The sequence below is a fragment of the Enoplosus armatus genome, chromosome 4 (assembly GCF_043641665.1).
Source record: "Enoplosus armatus isolate fEnoArm2 chromosome 4, fEnoArm2.hap1, whole genome shotgun sequence".
NCBI lineage: Eukaryota > Metazoa > Chordata > Actinopteri > Centrarchiformes > Enoplosidae > Enoplosus > Enoplosus armatus.
In genome coordinates this window covers 21,201,233-21,213,434 of record NC_092183.1, presented here as the reverse complement: position 1 = coordinate 21,213,434, position 12,202 = coordinate 21,201,233, and positions in this window count along the sequence as shown.

Sequence of the window (12,202 nt, the reverse complement as noted above, 5' to 3'; positions counted from 1 at the left end):
GTTGTGCTGCATGAGTTACATCAATGTCTTCCAGAGGGGTTTCCCAGGGTAACTGATGGGGATATCCCGGAATGACATACAGGGATGTTGTGTGGGTGGACAAGAGACACTTTGTGGCTGATTTACTACAAGGGGGTGAAAACATTCCACGAATGCATCTTAAAAAGTATTAAGTGCTGTGAAGGTCATACTAAAAAAATCACTACAATAGTTACCATGTGAGTTCAAGTACAAATTTGGCACTTTGCCTAGCACAGTACATAGTATCTATTCACTGATCTCCGCTCATTATCTTGTAATTCACAGTCTTTCTTGATCCTTCACATCTGTAGATTTTTTTTGTGCACACACCCACACTCCCTGTAACAAAAGGTTTATGCCCAGAACAATCAAACAGAAAGCAGAGCATCTTCAGACACATACACTAACACTAAGACTACTAATAAGCCACACAGCAAGCACCAACATAGAAGGATCATATTTACGATGGGCTCGCATCATTTACACTAAACAGGAATATACTTCGAATGCCATAACAACTTCACAAAAGATCTATAGATGGATTTAAAGACACCTCAATGATATACAATGTCTGTTGTGAACAGTGCAAATGCACTGAAATGTACACATTATTTTATTAATATTCAACACACAAATATTACGATACCTCACTCATTTGTAGAGGTTGTAGCTGCTAATCTTCATTCATTATTTATATAAAGTTAATCAGTTACTAGTCATTGCAGTCCCGAATTTAAAGTGTCAACTGTTCACCATGTACAAATGTGTGGCACATGTTCTGTTTTTCCTTACTTATTCCAAATCATCCATAACTCTTTTCATTTACAAAGCTTTTTGCAGCTGCGAACCTGAATATATTTACATATGATGGATCACAAAACTCACGTTCTGAAATAAAAAGGCAAAAACTAAATTAAACACAAAAATGTGTTCAGTTCTCTTATATGAACTTAATTACAACTGAAACTGCAGTGAGAAAGATAAGTCCTGTACTGTTTAGCAATGGCTGGTTAGCCTGGAGGTTAGCAAGTTGGCTCACCAATTTCATCTGTTCACCACTCACCAAACGCTTGCATACTTTGCACTGGCCAATGAACACTTATCTCACATTACTCGAACAATGCTAATCTTTTAATTATGTGTATCCCTGTAAGTTATTTCAAGGAAACACCTCTGATTGCAACAAGATATATGATGTTGATATGATACAATACATACAGGTGATGAAATTAGAATTAGAACAAAAGTTATGCACTCTTTTGTACATTTATCCTGGTTTGTTGCTCACTCATTTGGTTACAGGTTTTAACCTTCTAAGGAAACCTTCAGATTTCTAACTTTGCATGCAGTGTACATCCATCAACAGTCATAGAGACATGATCTCTCTAACCGTAGGGCTAATCGGAGATGAGATTAACAGGAATTCGATAAATCTGTAGTAGAAATACAAACCCTTCGTCTACCTTTCAATTATCTGTATCAATAATGTGTTTGTTATTGGTTTAAGGTTGGGGAAAGGAAGCACCATCATTGGGAGAGCAGGTTGTGTGGGAAAAGTAAATTGGAATGGGACACAAGGTTAAACATGAAACGTGAAAACACAACAAGAACTCACTCTTACTGTTTACAAACATTTGTTGGAGCATGAGGAACTCTTATGACCGCACAATAGGCAACTTTATCCAGAAGATGGCAGTATTGAACCAGCAGCTCAGACAGTCTGGTCCAAAATTTCATCTCATCAGGAAGCGGTCTGAGAGGCACAAGAGACAAGAGTGTGCAATCAAAGCCCCCTCCACCCCCAGCATCACCCACCCTCTCCCCCTCTGTCTCCCGTTGAGGTGAAGTCAGTAGACGGCGCACAATGACACCTGTCAGAGTTGGTATTTTTGAAAAGCTTAAAGTGACTGTAAATGCCTCAGTCAATACGTGAGTCACTGTGTGCTAACATTACCAACTGTATGACTGCACAGTTTGTGGGGATTTCACATTCAAAGGATCGGCACAAACAAACCTGTGTGTCGTGTCTTAAGTGCCCGCGAAACTCTCGTTAGCTTCCAGGTGTCGTGAGCAGTGGCTAACGAAAGAGTTATACTTTGACTTTGATGTAAATCTGTCCGTCTGTCTATTGACAACACCAATAAGCTAAGTGTCTTTTCAAATTGTACTAACCATCGTGGAAAAGAAAAGGTACGGTGCAATCCCCCAATGTATTGTCATTTCAGTAGGTGTCACTTCTTTAACGCGGTATATTGAATTTATGAATCAGCTCCTTTCTGCCCTGAATGGAAATGACGTCATGAAAACTATAGTGGAGGAGGTAATTGCTTTGATTACCAGCTGGCGCATTATCAGTCACAAACACTCTACATGAGTGAGTTTCTTTCACAGGAAGAGTTCGACCTTTTGGAAAAACATGCTTATTTCTTGCAGAGAGTTAGATGAGACACCGCAATCATGTCTGAACGATAGATATTAAGCGACCACCAGCAGCCACTTAGGTTAGCTTAGCATGAAGACAGGGGTAAACAGCTACCAGCGCCTAAAGCTCGCTAATTAACATGCTATAAGTCATTGTTTTAATACATACAAAAACTGAAGACTAAGTGTGACACATTGAGCCTTAGCGGTGCTGGTGGGCAGATTTAGTCAACTTCAGACGGAACCACGCTAGCTGTTTCCCTATGTTTCCAGTTTCTATGCTAAGCTAAGCAAAGCGAAGCGGCTGCTGGCTTCATATTCAAGCAAGCGGACGAACATGTGAGTGGTATCAATCTTCTCTTCAGCCTGTTTCCCGAAATGTAAAACTATACACCGTTAAGGTTTCATGTGTATGACTGTCAAAAGTGTTTATTTAAACTCATAACAGACAGTCATTCATATTTACTGTACATGCAGTAATAAACAAGCACAGTATTGGTATTACAGGAGGAGCTCACTAGCATGCTAAGCTAGTCAGATCAAACATTTCGGTGTAGCTATTAGCTAATGTCATCAGGTAAGATATCCCTTCCGTGTCAAACTGTACCACACGGTACATTACATAATACATTATATTCATATTTATAGATGTAAATTCTATTAAAGAAGCTATATTGAGAAATTATGAGTGGTAGTTTATGGCCGTTTAATATTTTCGCTAATGGATGGAACTTTACTTCTGAAACTCATCATCATTTAAATGTCACAATTACGTATCATCTTACGTACATAACCATGCTCTCTTCGTTAATGTGGCTTCTGTCACTAAATGGCTCACAACGTCTTTATGTTGCTTAAAATACAGCCACCACACTGTTCCACTTGCACCAAGTTTCTTTTTTCTAATAGGAAAGTCAGCGAGACCGCTGTTCCCCCAGCCAATCTTGCTCCACCTTGGAACATGGCCTTATTAATTACCATATTGAACTGCTCTGTTTTCAAAAGGTCATTTTCTCTACCCTTCACAATTGAAGGATTTTGCATAACATATTCTCACATCGAGTCAGTGATGTCCTCAGTCCTTTTTTGAAAATGCCAGAACATATACCACGCGTGTTCTTCTTTACGAGGACTCGTGTAACGTCAGTGTGAGTGGGCTTTCGTGTTTCATTCGCCTTTTAATCATCCCGGTATCGAAACAGGGTGATGGCATTTCACTGCTGCCTCTCTGCTGTTTCTGTCTGTCTCTTAAGCGCGTGGAATAGATTACCAGAGATAAACTTATTGTGCCTCGTGTGAGAAATGACAGACCTCTGTATACACTGACCCTGACTCAGCTTCCTGCTGCTTACTCAGTGTCTCTAAATGGATTAAGTTGTCAGTTGGACAGCCCATCTGAGATTTTTAATATCCAGCCTGAGGTATATCAAGCTACCGTCTGCCAAATGGTATCAGAGGGATTTACTTCGGTTTTATTGCAACTTTCTCTCTCTCCCTTTTCTCATCTAAGATATGGTCATGCCCTCTATGATTCCTTGAGGGTGTTTCACTTGTACATTAATAACACATTGAGGAGAGTGAGTGAAAATATATTCCATGAACTCCAGAGTGAATATTACATTTTATAACTGCAATTTATAGCATATGTGAGGTAGAGATATTAAGACCACTTCTGCATTTATTAACTTCTCCATTCATTCGTCTTGCAAATATCTACATTCAAGGCTATTTATACATCTCGGCAGGTTTCCATCATGTCGCGTTGTTTCCACCCAGCCAAAGGCGATGTAAAAGAAACATGGGGGAGTCTTGAGGACTTAATGGTTTTGGGAAGAGACACAAAACTGACCAGAAGCTCATTGACCTTAAAGGAGAGGACGCACAGCTCATTGGACCATAAGTGACACCCACCTCTCCATGTATGCAGTAACCACCCATTTCAGCCTCTTTGCAGGGATTCAATCTCTTTGAGTGGACCTTGAGCACTTCCTTGACTTCCTCTAGCCATGGTGCTGAAGTGCTGTCCACAGTGCTAGAATTTTAAACAGTACAGTATAGGCGTGAAGAGTGGAGTGAAGTCTGTGACAGTGCATTTGGACCTATTTCATCACATCAGATATCCACAGAGATAAACATGTCAGTTGTTTGTGTGTGTTTGTGGATTTCCTTCTCTGGGAAATGTGTTTGGTTTGTTGAGCCTGTTTATTTGTGCTTGTTTGTGTATCTGTGCGTGTGTGTGTGTGTGAGGGGGTGTTTTTATACCACAAAAATATCTTGAAACTGTTGCTGCTGTTCGTGACAGAGCCATAAACCAAAAAGCCTGACTACAACATTATTATAAAAGTTTTCAACTTCCATTACAGACATTAAAATAATTTGGTTTTAAGCAGAGAAAATGGCTTGCTTGGTCAATTAGGTGTGGCGTATTACATAATGCCTTAAAATCCAAAAAGGAAATGCACACATCCTTAAACACTATTTTGTACAAGTTTCATCTCCACAGAGGGGGTGTGAGTGTGGCTTTTTATGTGTTCAGGGTACAAAAACTAATTTTCAGTCGGTGCCGTTGGATGGATGTCTTTAACATGGCGTAAAATGATTTGGGTACTGCAGTTTGATAATGCTTTACAATTCCTGTAATTTCCTCGCAGTTTCCTGGGATGCTCCCTGGAAAGAACGTTGGTACTGATTATTTAGGGAAAAGAGAGACATCGTTCTGAGGCAGTACACGTAGAAAGTACCCACACATTTCATAGTTTTTAAGAAAGAACCAGGAATTATAGAAATGTTTTAGTTACATAGTTGCAGAGTTCCTAAGCAGCCGCTGACTTCCAGAGGATTTTCCATGAAAGAACAGCTAATATCTTAAAACCCCTGAAATCTTGGCTTCAGATGTTAAGTATCTCTCCATGATATTATATATTCATGACTCAATAAGCAACAATCAATGTTATCTTAAAGATTCTTAATCGGCGTCATCGAGACTGTGTGGGTGTGGTTTGATCAGGTTTGATTGACAGTTGATGCATAGAAGTACTTGACATTTTTCCAAGTGAGCAGTGAGAAGAGCACAGAGGAAAAAAAAGATACACAGAGATTTTTCCAGAGAAATAACCAAAACTGTTTGGCCGAAAACAGTGTGTTCACGTAGGATCACTGTACTCATAGTGAGAAGCTGTTTGAGAAAGTAAGTAAAATGAATATAAATGTATTTTTTTTTTTTTTAGAAAACATGTAATTTACAACTACACATTTTACAACCTGCTGTGTATTGAATAAAAAGGAAAACTATGGGGCTCTTAAAGTGTTACCGGATAGATTTTAAGCTAAATCTTTAGTCAAACTTAGTGTAGTCTAATACACACCAGGTGGGTAGGTGTGTAGGAAAATGGAAATATGATAATGAAAAGGTTCAATTCTCACACACTGTTAGAACTGAGTTTATTCATCATGGACCTTCGCCAGGCAGAGCCACAGTTAAGAGGGTAACACTTGACACAATTACCACATCAATGATTGATAAAAAAAAAAAAACATCCTTAAAATGAGGCAAACAATACATGTCAAAATCCACTCTTCTTAATTCGATGCCTGACGAGGGTTTATGACCGAAACGCTGTACATGTGCTGACTGTGTGCAACACTTTGCAACCATTTCTTTCACATAAGTTAAATCAACACATGTCATGCCTATGTGTGTGCACGCAGATTGTGTTTATCTTTCCATCAAAACATCTTTATGAACTTATGAGGGCCATGAAAACAAATCCTTGGGGAAAAATGAACACAGTGAGTTACAGATGGCTGACGGGTGCTCCTTCTCTGACACTGTATCAGTCGCACACAACAACGCAATTATCACCTTTCACTTACAATGCAGTGCAGCTACACCAACGCTAACTCCATCTCTACAGTAGATGGTGGAGACGCATTATACACAGCAGAGTATCTGTAGAAGTTACTGGAACTGAGCTAGAGGAGATACTGCGGGCAAATCAGGAGAAGCCTTTTCAAACAGAGCCGTTTGCAGTATTCTAGTTTGTTTTAATCCACTGCGAATTCTTCTTGCATGAAATACCTCAAGGACACGTTTATCTGCTCCCACCCACAGATCCTTGCACTCTCCTTGTCTTGCAAACGCTCAAGGTAATTTATTTAATACATTGCAAAATCATTTATCATTTTTAAGGAGTGACAGGGACAAGGTAGCCGCAACAAAGGCTACATGATTCTTTATGGTAATAGAGGAACTTTGGGTCTGATTGGTATCTCCTGTCTTGCAGTTTTAAAGAAGCAATGGGGGGAAAATAAACATCAAGGATTCTCGCTATGCAGCCATGGCAACTCAGGCATTGACGGTAATCTCTCGACTGTTTTCAAAGTGACTGAGGCTTTGTCAAGCTTCTCACAGTTGGAGGATAGCTCCGTCTTTATTTTTTTATTTATTTATCTTTTTTTGAATGTTTTTTTTTTTTTTCGGGCTTTTTGCCTTTTATTGGGTCGTGACAGCTGCAGAGAGAGACAGAAAGGCGGGAGAGAGAGAGAGAGAGAGAGAGAGAGAGAGGGAGGGGGTGATATGCAGCAAAGGACCCGGGCTGGAATGGAAACCCGGGCCACTGCAGTGAGGACTCAGCCTTCAACCTCAGTCTTTATTCAGAACTGAACTGACAGCATCACATTCGTGCCATACAAAACTTTTGCACAGTTTTATATCTAAACACGAAGGTTCTTCTACTATGCAAACATTTCACCAAACAAACGCTGTTCTCCAATAGCAGTATAAAGTATTTGAGACGGACGATAGAATCTTTGAAAGCTTGTTTTACAAAAATCTATCTTCTCTGAAATATCCCTTTAGCGGAAATATGTGAGGATGATCTTCACGCCTGCTAAAAATGTTGGCGAAAATGCCCCTAAATCAATTTTTCTAGCTATCAACGCTCATGCTGCTCCCATTGTCCTTATGTCAGGATGACATACCGTCTCACCTGTCCAATTTCAAGTTGACCCATCGGATATCATTAGGGGTGGCCCGACAACCGTGAAACTGTCAAAGAATAATTGATGTCATGGAATGGGTGCTACTGAAGCTATACATCATCTGATCTCCACCAACTTACCTTTTTAATGATGGTACATTACAGGACATAATAAAGCAGCAGCATCCGAGTTCAGCCTGTCCGCAGAAGTGCTTGCTGTAATTGTAAATTATGCTGTTAAATATAGATTCAATTCAAGAGTGATTTTGCATGGCATATTAACATGTTTTCTATGAGTAAAGAAGCCAATCGTGCTCTTTTATTTAAGCATTTTCTCACACCAATTATTGCTAAGTACAGTGGCTCTTCATGTAAACTGCCTACACAATCACAACTTATAAGTAGCTGTTTATGGTTCTAAATGTCACCCAGTGCTGCAGTCCTCTGGTACATGGTCTTATTCTGCTGTGCCAGCATCCCTGGGACTGCCATTAAATGGAGCTGAGCCATTGGAAATTATCTCCTCTTTCGGCTGATGAACTAATTGTACTCGTATGCTGTAATAACACCATTAAAATGTAATACACTTGGGATCATTACTTCACATTTGATGTAGCTGCGTGTTGCAGGACAAAGACCGAAAACAAGTGCTGCAGTTACAGCGGTGTTTACGCTTGTGATGAAATCCATTTTTCAAATCAGGAAAACTGTCTCTCTCAGTGGAATAAGTGACTATAGAGGGAGGTGTGTTTTTCTTCCTCATTGTTGAAAACTGTTCTCCACGGGTGCACTATATAATCAGATTAAATAGAAGGAGAAAACTCAAGTATTACGTCGCAGAAGTACAGATAAGCATTAATCAGAGGTTCGTGTGGGAAAAAAAAAAAAAAAAAGGCACATCCAGCTGCTGGAAGTGAATGATACGGTGCTGTCATCTCAGCCTTTGATGAAAGATCTTTCATTTTCTTGGCCACTAATGGGAATTCGCACAGTGTCGGTGGAGTCCTCATTTCAATTCCTGTTTTTAATTCATCATATAATTTCTTCAGGCCCAGGATAATGAAATGTTTGCCACAATAGTCGTCTCTTTTTTAGGGATTTTTAGGAAAATTAAAATTGCATTCATCTATCTTAGCATATTCAGGGAAATGATGAAACTGACTATTTTAGATAACAGTGGCCATCATTGCACACCTACTTACCCTCCAAAACGTGCACACACACACACACACACACACACACACACTGCCACAGGCAAATAAATATAATGACGGGTTCAGTCTGGTTTTGCTTGAAAAAAAAAAAAAAAATCAGTGTCAACAAAACAAACAGAATAATGTTTATTTTCTGTCAAAAGCTGGCCAGACAGATACCCTGCCATTAAGGGACATTCACTGAACCTGCCTTTGAACAAAGCTCAGTCGGAGTGCCGGGATCGTGGCTGTAATAAAGTCCCAGGATTTTCATAGTGTAGTCTTTAGCGACTGTGTCAGCGGGGAAGGGTCCTTGCCAAGTCTAACGACTTCAGATGTGCAAAGACTTTGGTATTAACTTTACATAATTAGGCAAGATGCAATAACACAGCAACCTTGGAGCAGCGCACCTGGATAACAAATGATCAAACAGCCCCATCCATCCACACTTTAAGAGTCTCAGCTCCTGCAGCTCCCTGTAGAAACAGGCTGCTACCTTGAAGCTCAAGCTCATTAACTCTTTCAGACACCGTTATGTGCTCCCTCTTTGATACTTCACACGTGTGTGCATGAGTGTATGCACGCATTAATACCATGCTATCAACATGGGTCTTTTTTTGTCTAATGTACAGCCCTGTCAGATGAATTCCAGGACCCCTTCATTGACACCACCCATCATGTCCATCTGAATTGATTTTAAACTGGATGTTATTTAACGTTATTTGTTTTATAAAAGTGGATATTGTTAGAATAATTGTCCATACAGTTAAACTGTCACAGATTTAGGTCAGTTAAGTTTACATTCGTACTTCCTGCCATTTAGCTTTTTTTAACTGTATCCATTACTTTTGGGTAACATTCAACATCATTGCTTTCACCCTTTTTTAAGTATTCAATTCATTGCTTTTTAAGTATTTTAACTGTTTATTCATTACTTCTAGCTATATATTTAAACAAGTATCCCTGTTTGGGAATCACTTGTGAAAGATTATAACAGCATTTTTCTCACTTTTCTTGTATTTACTCGGAAGCAATGAAAAGTCTGCATACAATGACCAACACATTACAAAGACCCATCTGAGTCAAATGCAATTTGAGTGCAATTTATTTAGAGGTCCTTATCAGTTCAATTATGCTGTTTTTCTGTTTGGGGAATCCAGGTGCATCACTGAAGGGGGTGGAAGTGAATCTGTTTCTTAATTTATTTATGTAAACTTGGCCTCCCTCCAGTTGCAGCAGATGATTTCATTTGTCTGAGCAGAGTGCCTGATATAATAGGATTACAATCTGGCTGTTGGAAAATTGTCTGTGGACCTCTGTGTTTCCGAAGGTTTGAGCAGGTCTATTAGCCTCTGATGGCATCCCCATGTTTTTCATTCTGTGGCGCAATTTGGCTTTAAAGTATACATTATATCACGTAAGTTACCCTTTTAGTGTGAGTGTAATATTTACTTCTAAGGTCAGGGATGATCCTGATCAGTGGAGTAACTAATCATAGGTTATTGATTGGGATGATCCACTCACAAAAATATGTTTTGTCATTTGAAGTTGAGAAATTTAGAAGCCAAACTTCAACAGGTGTTTTAGGCTCTTTAGCTGCTGAATGCGCGCCTATATTCACCATCTATAGTTGCTAACTGTGTCTGTCAGCTGTTTGATGCTGTGCAGTTAGCATCAGTTTGTCTTAGCTTTATATTTAGCTTTTTTCTTGAAAACAGCTGCCTGCTGTGAACTGCATGGTGGGGTGATAACTGATAATTACACATAGTCATTTCATCCACTGTTGATGTAAAAAAAAAAAAAAAAAATTGATTATTGAAGCTTTAAAAAAAAAGAAAAAAAAGGAAAGACAGCCTGCGAAATACTTCTCCACATTTTTTAAATTGTATAGCACTGTGGTGTAATTAATAACTGCAAATGAAAACATGATGAATGCTGGACTTAATATTCACCCAAGTTTCCTTTTGGGAGACGTTCCTCTGGACTCTCCACCCCATTACAAAACCGTCATGGTGGGAAAAGCGTTGCTTTCAAAAGGGATGAGAGGATTGTCCATGATATCTTTTTTGCAGCCCATCACTTACCCACTGCTAATTTATGATAATGAATTCTTCCTAATCCTAATCTGTTTCCATCTGCATCCTGGCCTCCACCCACAAAAATACCACGAATGCCCCACCACTGCGGACAGTGCACTGTGCGCCCTGCACCTCGATTCACCAGATTAGCACCCCACCCTATCTCCGCACGTTACTCTCCACCTTATTCACCACTACCAGTCAAGCCAAAATGGAAATGAGGTTCAGTAGAGAGAGTCTCATCAGAGGCACGAACTCATGTCTCCAAGGCATATTCAGATGAAGGTATCCTTGGAGACGTTTGGCAGCTTCAGGACTGTCCTCGAGGTGGGATTAAGGAAAACTTTTTTTTTTCACACCAGGGACACATTCTCACAGGGCACCACATGCTGTAGTATGAATGTAAGACTAACTCATAATACATCATTCGACACGTTAGGTTCAAATGCATTTAACTGGTGCAGATGCTCAATATTCGTATAGAGACCTACATAAAAAGGGATATAACTAATGAAATTATCATCTCATCCTGTGTGTAACCGTTGTATGTAATGTGACTGAGAGGTAAGAATTTGCATTTCACTCTGAAAGCCCTATTTGCCTGTCTGTCTATGTCGGTAGATATCTTCTTTGGGTGCTTATTCGTCTTGATTTGTTTTTTAAGCATTTCAAAAAAGCTAAGCAATTTTAAATGTAACGTTTCAGCTATTTTTTGCCTACACAGCACAATGCCATATAATCCTTGAGCAAATGCACGAGTCAAAGAATATCTAGCGGGATCTGGCATATACCTTTATGTTAAAATTAAGCACTGCTGTCATCTTACAAGCGACACACAGCACACGGCTGCGCATGAGTGAGTTCGGTGCAGTGAGTGTACCAAAGGAGACAGGAATCTGCATTTTATTCCCTAGGCTACCTACTCTGAAACACAAGCTCAGATACTCAAACAGGGTGAGACCCAAGGAGCAACAAGGGTGAAAATATCTTGCAGGCAGAAGATATGACATGATAGATGCGTTACGAACAGAAATGAGGTGCAAATGGAGGAAAACAGCTCGTCTCTAAATAGACTGCGGGGCTCGTTTTTCTATTTTCTGTTTCGTTTCAGACTGAACCTACAACACACCGTGAAAGTTTGTGCTGTTTCATCTCAGCAGACATAAATCCTGGATGACATGGCAAATCCATCCATCGGTGATTAGCACTAGTGACGCAAAGAGACAGCAATTTGTTCTTTGACTTTAGGCCTGACCACCTACACACAAGTTTAGCATGGCTCCTCTCTCTCGCCTGGTGTTTCTAAGAGCCCACTGAGAGCTCCCCAAGCACTACTTCATCTAGTAGGATGTCAAACATAATGTTGACAGTTAATGTGGTCATTTGGTGCATGGCTGGCAGTGATGGCTTTTCAATTAATACAGCCCAAATGACAAAAATGCTCAATTAGCTTTAATGTATTCTACTCTCTGATATATGCTGTGCAAGTGGATGAGGGAAAAGTAATTTA